The sequence below is a fragment of the Tursiops truncatus genome, chromosome 17 (genome assembly GCF_011762595.2).
Source record: "Tursiops truncatus isolate mTurTru1 chromosome 17, mTurTru1.mat.Y, whole genome shotgun sequence".
Classification (NCBI taxonomy): domain Eukaryota; kingdom Metazoa; phylum Chordata; class Mammalia; order Artiodactyla; family Delphinidae; genus Tursiops; species Tursiops truncatus.
The window spans coordinates 65,074,580-65,088,195 of NC_047050.1; the positions used below are offsets into that span (position 1 = coordinate 65,074,580).

General features: G+C 39.1%; 1 protein-coding gene across 1 annotated transcript in view; it reads left to right on the forward strand.

Annotated features, from left to right (window-relative positions):
• Positions 1-13,616, forward strand: part of LOC109549456 (uncharacterized) — a 663,670-nt gene that overhangs the window by 43,940 nt on the left and 606,114 nt on the right. The window lies entirely within an intron of this gene.

Sequence of the window (13,616 nt, forward strand, 5' to 3'; positions counted from 1 at the left end):
AGACGTTTTAAATTTTGATGTAGTCCAATTTATCTATTTTAACTTTGGTTGGCTGTACCTTTGGTGTCATATCTGATGGGGTTCAGAACATGCTACACTAAAGTATGGCACCTTGGCATATTTAATCTTTTAAGTTGAAAGAGTTTGAGAAAACAGCAGAAGTAGGAAGGTTACTTTGACCCTCCCCTAAGCTTTCACCCATGAAGTAAGTCATAAAGTCCTTATGTGGGAAGTGGTCTCCCTGTATGAAGCAAAGGAGCATCCTTATCTCCAAAGACAACGAGATGCCACCAAAAATCCAAATGGGCCTTGCTAAGTTACCCCCAGTTTACTATACGCACCTCATACTCCTTGCCCTATTATATTTCTCCATGACTAGACACTCGTCATCAAACCTAGCATAAAAATACTCAGGTTTAACTGTTTGTTCAGATCTTGATTTCCTTATATTAAATAAATGTGTATGCTTTCTCCTGTTACTCTGTCTTGGTCAGTTTAATTTTCAAACCTAGCCAGGGATCCCAAGAAGGTGGAGGAAAAATTTTTTTCCCCTAAATTTGCTAGAAATTACTGCCAAATGCAATGTCATGAAGCTTTTACTCTGTGTTTTCTTCTAAGACTTTTATAGTTTTTGCCCTCACATTTAGATCTTTGATCCATTTTGAGTTAATTTTTGTGTATGGTGTAAGGTAAGGGTACAGCTTTGTTCTTTTGCATGTGGATATCCAGTTTTCCCAAAATCGTTTTGAAAATGCTGTCTTTTTTCCCATTGAATGGTCTTGGTTCCCTCATCAGGAATCAAGTGACTGTGATTGTGAGGGTTTATTTCCGGGCTCTCTAATTCTATTCCATTGGTCTAGCTGTCTGTATTTATACAAATACCACATTGTTTTGATTATAGTATCTTTGTGATAAGCTTGAAAGACGTTTAACTTGTTCTTTTTCAAAATTGTTTTGGCTACTCAAGCTCTCTGTTTTACCATTACAACACAGTTATGAAGAGGGCAAAATGTGCAAAACATATATGAGGATTCATCATTTTTTCCCCAGTAATCTTAATTTTTTGTTATTCAAATAATTTTCTGTGAAGTTTTTGAAGTTGCTATTGTATCATCATCCTTGTAAATTTATCTTCTTCATTTGTTCACTGGAGTAATTCTTCCAGATTCTCTCATATGAGTGGCTTTGCAAGTGTTTTAACTGTGCTTTGACATCATGAAATCCTGCATCTTTTGCAAGATGTGCAATTCTATCCTGAAGTAGATTTGCTCTTGTATTTCATGGTGCTAATAGAGGTTTACATATGATAACCAGTGAATGTTGCCTCAATTTTCTCAATGGATTAGGAGATCTTTGTTTTAAGTAGGGAGGGATGTTTAAGTGGAGACTAATTTTTATAAATTGTCAGTTTTGTAGTGAATATTTTTACAGAATTAAACTCTGTGAATTTGGTGATTTTGATGGTAAACACTCAGATAAAGATAAGTTGTCATGGTTGAGGCTATGGGAATGGATATGTTCTTCAGAGTAAAGTGCTTTGGGAGAGCTGGAAAGAAAATCAAAGTACTCATGAGGCCACTAACTTTTAGAGGGTTGAGGACAAAAATATTTGAAGTTCCTGGGAATGAGTTTTCAAGGAATTATGATAAGAATTGGACTAATTAAAAAAATCAGGTCTTTAATGCATTTTGAGTTTACTTTTGCTTGTGGTGTTAGGGAGTGTTCTAATTTCATTCTTTTACATGTAGCTGTCCAGTTTTTCCAGCATCACTTGTTAAGAGATTGTCTTTTCTCCACTTTATATCCTTGCCTCCTTTGTCATAGATCAATTGACCATAGGTGCATGGGTTTATCTCTGGGCTTTCTATCCTGTTCCATTGAACTATATTTCTGTTTTTCTGCCAGTACCATATTGATTACTGTAGCTTTGTAGTATAGTCTGAAGTCAGGGAGTCTGATTCCTCCAGCTCCGTTTTTTTCCCTCAAGACTGCTTTGGCTATTTGGGGTCTTTTGTGTTTCCATACAAATTTTAAACCATAAAAAGGAATGAAATCCAGTCATTTGTAGAGATGTGGATGTACCTAGAGACTATCATACAGAGTGAAGTAAGTCATAAAGGGAAAAACAAATATCGTATATTAACACATATATGTGGAATCTGGAAAAATGGTACAGAAGAACCGGTTTGCAAGGCAGAAATAGAGACACAGATGTAGAGAACAAATGTGTGGACACCAAGGGGGGAAAGCAAGAGGGGGTGGTGGTGGTGGGATGAATTGGGAGATGGGGATTGACATATATACACCAATATGTATAAAATGGATAACTAATAAGAACCTACTGTATAAAAAAAATAAAATGCAAAAAAAAGAAATAAAAATACAAAATAAATAAATAAATAAACCAAAATAAATAAATAATGAAGAGAATTTCAGATTAGTTTCTCAGGAAGACTGATTGCTGAGGAAAGAGAAATACGGGATGTGGAGTTCTCCTGTAAGAAAGAAAGGAGAATACAGTTGATAGATGCAAAAGGACTTTGGGTTTCAATTTCTTTTAAAATAAAGCGGGAGGTAAGAGATGTGTCTCCCATTGAGCTCCCATTGTCACACACTTTCATATTTTTATGCACAGACTTTTGCAGAGGCACAATTAGAGACCATACAAAGCTTTACATTTTTGAATGTATACTTGAACATGGTTCCATCTCCATTTTCTCTGTCCTGTAAATTACTCCTGCAGGGCATTTGTCACAGCTGGCATCCACCCAACTTGATGTTAGTTAATAACAGCTGAGAGTATTTCCCCTCAGAACTATTTTCAATTTAATGAGGGATTATAGAAATTTAATAGAATGATATACAAAAGAAAAGTTATAAATATATAATGGTGGCATTTCAAGCACATTTATAAAGTCATATTGTTTTATTCATTCTCCACTCATTTCCGTTAAGGGTATTTATTGAGTTATGTGCTAGTTACAGTGTTAGACCTAGAACACAAAAATAATCAAGTCCTTAAGAAGTTTGCTATCTAAGTAGTTCTCAACCAGAAGGCAACAATACTATTCTCTTCATGTTTGAACATATCTGGGGGCAGTTTGGGTTGTTCCATTGGCTTGGGGGACATTATTGGTATTTAGTGGGCAGGCACACTCTGGAAAGATTTGCACAAAGAAGAATTATCCAGCTCTAACCAGTGGTGTCTCCACTGATAAACAAATGCTAGAATAAGAATACTACTAGTAGTAATGATTTATTATATACCTGTGCTGTGTTAACCACTTTATCTGCATTGTCTAATTTAATCTCACCTTGACACTTTGGAGTAAATACTATCTCCATTTTCCTGAATAGCTGAAAGGATAAAGAACTTTTTCAAGGCTACACTGCTAAGTAAATGGCAGAACCAGATTTTAAACAGTGTCCTAGATTAGACCCTGGAACCTACAGTCTTAATAACTGGACCATAGAGCTTCTTAAGCTAAAGATAAAACAGAACCTGGAGATCATGCTTGAGCAACCCAGAGGGCACAGACTATGATTTATTCATCTCTCTTCCTTATACCTAGTACAAAGACTGCTGTAATGCTTCTCCTTTATATGTCATTTTATTTAGTTTAATCCTGCTCATTTTTATAGATAAAGAAAACTGAAGTTCAGGAAGGTTAAACCCTTCTAGTATGTGGCAGAGCTGAGATTAGAATCCAAGGAAAGTAGTCTAGCCACCATGGAACACAGTTATGACAGTTACTCAAAAAATGAAAAATAAAAACTACCATATGATCTGGCAACCCCACTTCTGCGAAATAAGCTAAAGGAAATGAAGTCAGTATCTTGAAGAGCTATCTGTACCCCCATGTTCATTGCAGCATTGTTTGCAATAGCCAAAAAATAGAAGAATCTGTGTCAATTGACAGATGAATGGATAAAGAAAATATGGTGTGTGTGTGCACACACACACATATATGTATATATGATGGAATATTATTCAGCCATGAGAAAAGGAAATCCTGCCATTTGTGACAACATGGATGAAGCTTGAGGGCACTATGCTAAGTGACATAAGTCAGATAGAGAAAGACATATTGTGTGATCATGCTTAGAGGTGGAATCTAAAGAAGCCAAATTCATATTGTTGCCTGGGGTGTGGGGGGGATGGGGAGATGTTGGTAAAAGGACATAAACTTAAAAGGTTACTAAGTTCTAGGGGTCTAATGTATAGCATGATGACTATAATTAGCAATACCGTATTGTAGGCTTGAAAGTTGGTAAAGGAGTAGATCTTAAATATTTTGATCACACAAAGAAAGAAAATGGTAATTATATGAGTAATTATATGGTAATTATATGGCCATCAGCCCAGCCCACTTCCTCACCTCAGATTACTTTATTCCTTCCTGACCCCTCTTAGGATATATACCATCCAACCAGAGTTTGTTGGTCTTTGATTGTGTTTGTGCTATAGAGACAGAACCATTTAAGTCTCCCCCTTCTTCCACTCATTAAAAATAATTGTTGTCAATCAGTCAACATCTCTCTTTCTCCCACTCTGCAGTGAGAGATCTGTTTTAACTAACTTGACCCATGGATTTTTTTCTATATGGAACTGAGAGACAGGAATGAGGAAATGAGAAGAAAGGGGAAGGATCCTTGTGTATTGGGCCAGTTCCTGGGCTCCCCTTTGCTAGAGAATCCAGGTGAGAAGAAAAGAAAAAAATGTCAGTGATACTGTCAATATGCAAAACAAAGAGCTAAGAGCTGAGTAGCAAGGGAGAAGAGCCTGATTAACTTAGTACCTTGTAATAGTACCTTAGTACCATTTTTGGGATTTTACATATGTATGTATTTCAATTCTTATTTTGAAATAATTTCGGGCTTACAGAAACTTGAAAAATAGTACACAATTTCCACATACCTTCAGCTACTGTCTACTAATGTTGACATCTTACATATTACAATGATTAAAATCAGGAAATTAACATTGATGCAGTTATTATTATAGACTATATTTGAATCTTCCCAGTTGTTCCACTGGACTGGATCAGTCCTTTTTCTGGTCCAGGATCCAATCTAGAATCCTTCATTGACTTAGTTATCAGGTCTTTTTAGTCTCTCCAATCTGTGAAATCCTTGGTCTTTCTTCCTTTCTTCCTCCCTCCCCTCCTCCCTCCTTTCCTCCCTCCCTTCCTCCCTTCTTTTTCGATGATCTTGACACTTTTGAAGGGTACAATCTGGTCGTTCTTTTGTAGAATGCCCTCAGTCTGATCTGGGTTTGTCTGATTAGATGAGTTAAGTATTTTTGGCAAGATCGCCACTGAAGTGATGTTACGACCTTTATCCTTCTTTGTGCATCATATCAAAAGGTGCATGAGTTCAGTTTGTGTCATTACTGATAATATCGATTTTGATAACTTGGTTAAGGTGCTGTATGCCAGAAATCTCCATTGTAAATGTGTTTTCATCTTTGTAATTAATAAATATCTTGTGGGGAGATACTTTGAGACTATGCAAATGTCCTGTTTCTCATTGCACTTTTGCCCATTAACTTTAGCATACTTCAGTGATACTTCCCAGCAACAATATTCACTGTGGTGTCTACTAATGGTCATTTTTAATTTTCGTCATTCCTTATAAAATTATTAGTTGAATTCTACTGTAAGAAAGAGCAGTCCCTTCATCCCCGTTTATTTATTTTTCAATTATATTTTTTATTAGTATGGACACATGGATATTTATTTTAGTCTATGGGTTATAATCTATTACTATTTTATTTATTTTGTTGCTCAGATTGTCCCAGATTTAGTCAGTGGGAGCTTATCCAAGTTGGTCCCTGTGTCTTTTCAACATGTCTACATCATTTATTGAACATTTCCTTGTTTTTTGGTGCCATATATATTCCAGGCTCATATTTTTTTAATGCACCTGCCCTCCAATCTCCTACTTTTTCAAGGATCTCTGTTTCCTTTTATCACATAATGAAATTTAGAAACCGAAATATCGGCACTAGATATGCTTATTGCTACTGAGATGTTATTGCTTCTAAGACTTCTCGAAAGATACCTATGAAATTTGTGTATATTTACTTACTAATGTAAAATATGCATATATATTTATTTCTGTATCTACCTATCTATCTGTGCACACACATATATTAAAACACTGAGTTCATACTAATATCTCTGATCCTAATCCAATATCACTGGATTTATTGTCACCTTCTTGCTTTCCTTATTTATAGCTCCTTTCTCTGACAGGGAGAAACCTGGCCTTCATTTTTCACCATATATTCACTTACTTACTCAATCCAAGTATACACATAAAGTAGTTTCAGAATTTCTAACTCATTCTCCTGCATCAAAAACAAATTTACTAATGTTAAAGAAAAAAATATTCAAAGACATATGTTAAAGATGGTAAAGAAAATTTTATTCAGGACCAACATGGTAGGTAGAGGGACCACTGCAATGGGATTTTACAACAGAGCCATGAGATTGGGCTCAACTCTGTATACAGCCCGGACCAATGGGAATTTATAGCCAAGGAGGAAGGTGAGGGGCAGTGGATGAAAAAATTACTAAGAGAAAACATTAGGGGTATGGAAAGGGGTCTGGCTAAAATGACCTAACAGGATTCATGCTATAGCATGCTCTATAGAAGACATTTTATACTTCTGTTTTTTCACTTAAAGATAGATCCTTAGGGCTTCCCTGGTGGCGCAGTGGTTGAGAGTCCGCCTACCAATGCAGGGGACGCGGGTTCGTGCCCTTGTCCAGGAGGATCCCACATGCCGCGGAGTGACTGGGCCCGTGAGCCATGGCCGCTGGGCCTGCGTGTCTGGGGCCTGTGCTCCACAGCGGGAGAGGCCACAGCAGTGAGAGGCCCGCGTACCGCAAAAACAAAACAAAACAAAACAAAGATCCTTAAAGTCATCGCATAATAGTTCGGGGAAATCGTCTCCTCTCTCTCTCTTGTTTTTAATGGCTGCCTATTATCCAATGTATGGATGGACTATAGTTTATTCAATAACTCTCCAATGCATGGACATTTATGTTGTTTCCAAGATTTTGCATATGCAATCAATTCTGCAATAAAGAAACATGTGCATGTATATTTTCATACTGTTGGAGGTGTAGCTGCTGGATAAATTCCTAGAAGTGAGATTGCTGAGTCAAAAGGTTGGTGTGTATGAAATTTTGTTAAGTATCTCCAAATTCCCTTCTAGATGCAGCACACCAGTTTGCATTTCCACCAGCAATGTATGAGAGAAACTGTTTCCTTTGGGGCTTTATTTAATGGTCAGAGACTGGGCCACATAAGCTCTCGGAATATAGACATTTAAAATTCAATTTAATATTTGTTGAAATATTTTCTTGCTTTGTTCCCCTCTATTTGTAAGCCAACAGTTTATTAACTGTGACTTTGGGCAAGGTACTTCAACTTATTCAAACTTGGTTTTATTATTTTAAAATATGTAAAATAATAAAATTTACCTTTAAACATTTTTTTAAAAATAGTAAATGAGATTATGTATGTAGGGAGCATAATACAGTGCCTGGAAATAAATGGGAATTTGGTGAGGTGAGGTGCTTAATAAATACTTAGTGAAATAAAGTATTTAATTTTGTCCTGGCATCTTTGCAGAGCACAAGTGCCTAAATAAAGTGGCCCTACTTCATGCTGGTTCTCCTGTGTTTGTACTGGGGATATCAGGACCTGTCCTTTAATTGTTGGGCCCCCAATTATAGCACAGCACCATGTTCAAATATTTATGCAGGGATGTGATACATCTCAATTTAGCTCTTTGTCCAAAATGTTTACCAAACCCACTGTCTCTTCTCTATCCCTAAAGACACTGCCCTAATCCACAGCCTCATCTAAGACCTGGACTGAGTTTTCCAACAGCTCTCCCTGCCTCTGGGCTCTTTCCTCTGACTCCTTCTCTACACAGTTACCAGAGGATTCCACTGTAATCTGTTTTGTATAATTTCCATGCTTAAAAGCTTTTCTTTGACTCCACATTACTTAAGGATTGAAAAACCCATAAGTACATTTGCCCCTTTTCTAGATATTCCTTGGGCTTTCCTGCCAGTAAGCTTTTGGATATGTATGTTATTCCATTGGCCTGCAATTCCCTGCCTGTTCTTTCAGCCTGGTGAAATCCTTGTGAAATTTTAGCTTTGAGAAGGCTCCCCGGCTCTGCTTCCCACCCCTGCCCCCGATGGCACTTTGAATAAATCTCCATCCTGGCTCTTAATGGCTGTATTAAACTGAGCTGTCTTTTCTGTGCTGGCCCCCTGCTTAGACCTGAAGTGCAAAATCTAGGTTTCGATTATCCTTGTTTCATCTAGCACATTATCTTGCCATGATCTTTCTTGTTCTCTATCAGTCTCCTCAGCCAGACTTCCAGCCGCTTGAGAGCAGCAGTGCTGGGCTAATCACCTTGTCATCCTTAAGACCTCATACAGAGCCTGGTCCAGAACAAGGGGTCTGTGCATGTTGCTGAGTGTTTGCTGTGAGCCATGGGGTCAGCTGGAAGAGAGGCTCCAGTTCTCTAAAGCAGAAGCAGCCTGTCCTCCACACTGATGGGACCATGGGTCACTCCTACCCATTTTACTTCTTCCCTCCTGTGCAGGGCTATACTTGGATTCCCAGGCCAGACTAACTGTACTGAAAACTTCAGTGCTCTTTTATGCGCTGCCTTAACGAGAGCTCATCCATGCCTCTTTAACATGAAGTGTTGAAGTTATTTTAATCGTGTTAGTCTTAGTTTATTTCGGGTAGTCAGCCAGAACACTGATCCATGTGTCTTACACCAGTGGTTCTCAATTTTTTTTTACTTTCCCAGTGGCTTGTCCTAGACTACATTTGAGAAGTTGTCAGACTAGAGCCTGGTGGAATGAAAAAGGGGTCAGAAGTCTCTAGAGATCACCAACAAATCATCATCATCAGCCCCATCTCTCCCTCTTAGCCAAGCAAATTCACTCATTAGAAGGAGCGAGATAATCGGGGCTGCATTAGAGAAAGTCTACCCCTCACCCTACACAGGAATATGGTTTTATATTAAAGACCAATATAGACTTCATCACAGTGCATATATTAAGATTGCAAAGATAAGTGCTTTGGAAGATATGTTGTCTGAGGAAGGCGATGTTTAATCTTTTAGCAAAGAGAAGACTTGTGGCAACATGGTTTCTGTCTTCTAATATTTGTCTTAGGAAATTGGTAGCAAACGTGTCCTGTGTGCTTCTGGAAGATGAAATTAGGTCCTGTGAATGGGAGGAAGATTTTGGCTGAGACTAAGAGGGAGAGTATGTATGTGTCTACCGTGTTAGGCCACAGTGGGTAGGATATATGATTTTGCATCACTGCATCTCTGTCCATTGAAGGTTAGCATTCACATGGAAGGACAGCAACTCAGAGAGTAGCCTACCCCAGGTTGCTCTGCTCATTGGGCAGGAGGGATTGGCTCCCACGCCTGAGGTCTTTCCCCTGCGCTTCTCTGTCTCCTATGGAGCTGAGCTGTTCACTAACACCCTGCGTCATTCTGTGTCCCAGTGACCCTCCCATTACCGCCTGCACCAGGTACAAGGTTACACCAAGTGACCTTTAAGACTCCTTCCAAACATAGGACCCTAATTCTAATTCAAACCAAGGAATAAATGAACAGGTCACAGTTGAAGAGCTTCACGATATCTTTATAGTCTCTTCCCTGCCCTGCACCAGTCAACTCATCTGTTCTTCCTAAAGCTGCTGAATAACCTTCTTGAAAGCACACTCTCAGTGTGTATCCCACCATTGCTCCAAAATCTTGAGCAGCTCCCATTTGCCTACGAGATAAATAAAATAATACGGAATAAATTTTAGAAAAGGTACATTTCCCTTTTCAAAGCCTGTTTTCCTTTTATTTTCAGCTCCCATTAGCTCCCTTTGCAGAGTCTGCCCTCCTGGAAAACCAGTCTTCTTACGTACTGATGCTCTCTGCCTTCTGTAACCAGGCTCTTCTCTCCTGCTGAAATGTGCTCCTCCCTGAAAGCTCTCCTTGAAAGCTTTTCCTCCTCGAAGGGTCACGTCTAATGTCCCCACATGTGCCCAGCCAGAAGTGGAATCTGATGTTTGAAGCAATGGAATAAATATCTTGTCTCAGCCTTGCATGCACCCCATTCTATGTGGTTTTGGATTGTGTGTGCCCTTGTCTTGTCCCCTGACTAAATTGTAAGCTTCCTGAGGGAGGGGTGTGGATCAGAGTCATTCCTGTCGGCCCTTCCTCTATCCTTGTGAATGTCTAGTGCAGTAACCAATGCACACTAGGTAATCAGTGCTTACTGAGATCTGTGGAGCTGGTAGCAGACGTAAGTCACCACGTTAAATCCCAGAGCAAACTATTCATCATGTTGTAGTGCCTGAAGAATTTGGAGGTTACTGACTGGAGAGGAAGAAGAGGGGGAGGAATATATTTTAGCTATTAATTCTTGCCCTGGTATTTTTAGCCTTCTTTCGAAAGTAAAAGCTCTGTCGACAGTAAAAAGCAGACATCTACTATCTTCATCAAGTGTGTGCTCACTCTTCTCAGGAGGAACTTAATTCATCTTTAATTTTTTTTAACATCCCTATAATTGTTTTCCTTTAAAAAATTTCCATTTTGAAGAGAAAACTCAGTTTCAGAGAGGCTAATTAACTTGCCCAAGAAAGTGGCAGAGCTGCCTAGACCCAAAGATTTTGCTTCTCCTCGGCTTCCACTTTGCCTCCTGGAGCCTGTGAACACTTGTGAAAACAAGTCATCTTGAAGGATGGTCAGCGGTTTCAAGCTGAGGTCATCTTGCCTAGAGTTTGAAAAATACAAAAATTAATAATGCAACTACTATTCAAAGTTGGTGGATTTAACTTTTTTCCCCATATTTGTTTCAGACGACTCTCTTTAAAGACATAACGAAAGAGAGAGAGAGAGAGAGAGAGGGAGAGAGAGAGACTTGAGAGACTCGAGAGAGTGTTACTTCGTTGTCCTTAATTTATCACTATTTAACCAGCAATTAACCCATCTTTAGAAAAATGAGTAATAAAAAAAGCAATGTCTCATCAGTCTGTGGAAAACTAAAGAAGAAAAAAGCAGTTAAAGATACATATATATACAACATTTGCCTTATTTATATACACTAAGCTATGTAGATTTTTTTTTATTTTAAGTAAAAATAGACAGCAGGAAATCATGCTGTAATCTAAGATTCTCTTTTTAGAATGAGCTTGTTTGGCCTAAGAAACCACATGAGTGCTCTGAAGAGACCTGTCCCAATTTCTGGAATATTAATCAGTGAGGAAGGGAGCCTGGGCTGGGAGTCAGGTCCCAGGTCTGACTCTGCCACCATTCTGATGAGCAAGATTGGGTCAGAAATATCATCTCTTCAGTTCTCAGTTTTCTTCATTTATCAAAGGGCTACACTGGATTAGAACAGAGTTTCTCACCCTCAGCAGGACTGTTACTTTGTTCGGGGAATTCTTTGTTATGGAAGCTGTCCTGTGCCTCATAGGGTTTTTAATAGCATCCTTGGCCTCTACCCACTAGATGACGGTGTTACTGCTTCCCACCCTCCTCCCGAGTTGTGATGACCAAAAATGTCCCCAGAGATTGTCAAATGTCCCCTGGGAGGCAAAATTGCCCTTGGTTGCACCACTGGCTGGAAGCAGATTTTATATCCCCTGTATATCTACTGAGAATACCTGATAGGAAAGGCTCTGAGCTATGCACCGGGGACTCCACTGTGAAAAGAGTAAGTGCTCTCCTGTCTTCGTGGAGCTTCAGTCTAGTGGGGAAGGGTAGTCTTCAGGCTTTTGGGGGACACTGGGACAGGTGTTGTAATCGGGTACTTGCAGGAATCAGGGGTCCTCTGGACCTGTTACTCTGAGAACATGTAAACCGTGGAAGGACCCAGTCACTTCTCAATACATCATGTATTTTGACTTGTCACCCCCCTCAGAGAAGTGGGGAAAATGAACACTTCTGTTTGGGGATAGAGAGCTATCGCAAGACAGGCTCCCAAAAACATGGAGAAATGAAGAGTGAGTATAAAATGGGCCCCAGAGCAGAATAAAATAATTCTTAGTGCCTACTTCTCATCTATCTCTGGGGTAATGATTTGGGCATGGTTTTTCCTCTTGGCTGCCATACTCACTAGAAGAATGCAGCTGAGGTGAGCCAGATCTTGTGCCTGGTGTCACCTTTCTTAGCACTCAGTTTTTTTTTTTTTTTGCAGTTCAACTTCTAATTTTAATAAAATCAGAATATGCGTAGCACATGCAGCATGCACACAATTTTTCACCCTTCTCTGGGGTGTTGATATTGTAATGGGATTATCAGGACTTTCTGAACACAGTTTTCTTTGAGAGGAAAAAAAGGAAGAAGGCAGTTCCTTCCTTAAAAGGAACACATTGATAGAATATTAACATGATAGGCACTGTAGCCTAGAGATTTAAGAGTCCAGGTTTAGGGGGTGTTATATTTGTGTTCATAGTTCTGGCTCAGATACTTTTAGCTGTGCAATTTCAAGAAAGTTACTTGACCTCTCTGTACTTTTTTTTTTCACTAGTAAGATCTAAATACTGATAGTATTTACCTCACCAGGTTGTTGAGAGGATTAAAGGATTTTGAACAGAAGCTGACATATGGAAATCACTTATTAAGTTTTTGAAATAAGTTCTGACGAGTCTGGGAATCACTGGGTCACTTAGATAAGGTCCTAGCTTGTCCAAGTCATGAGCACATTTTTGCAAAGCACTGTGTTCAGTGGACCAGGTTATGCTGTTTTGAGCCCCTTCACACCTTTCTAACAGAAGCAAGGCCTAGAACCAGCTTGTGTTATCTATGAAACAGGGGAAATTAAATTATCCAAGGTCAGGCATTTGAACCAGAAGATTTCTGGAAGATCCATCCCAGCTCTAAAACCTCTGATTTTGAATCATTCTGGATTCTTACAAACCCTTTTTAGCTTCTTTGTCTCTGTAAAATATGAAAAATTGATTTCATCCCCACTATATTGCTCAAATATTAGGTGAGGATTTAAGAAAGATGCTTTAGTTTGTTGGAAGAAGGAGTGCTTTGTGAGTAAGTCGGGATAAAAATATACCTTGATTGATTGGTTAAACACTCTTGGACTTACTTTTCTTTCTCCCTTAAGATTTTTCTCTCCTTTTATCCCTTCCCCTCTATTTCCCTTCCTCCCCTAATTCCTCAAGTCCCAGTCAATATCTTTCAGAATACAAGCTTTGGATGCTTCTTCTCTGCCAGAAGCAGGGCATTTAACCTGCACTGCACACTTGCCTGTAGTGTCTACGGTGCAGTAGCTATCAGAGGAGCAGAACAGAGGTCTTGTAGAGTTGTCCATCACCCTTCTCCTCAACTACTACAGATAGCCCATGTCTGTTGATTGTTGACTTGAGGCTTTAAACACGGCAAGGTATTTGCATCTTATGGTTGCTCAATCCTCTTAGAACCCAGGCGAGGGAACTCAGAATTCTTATGATTGGTATGAGCAATAAATCTTCACAAATTGATTCTGAAAGAGAATTTTCCTAGGGGGCAGGAAACTAACATCCCATGCAGCAATAACAAGACGCATTTTTCT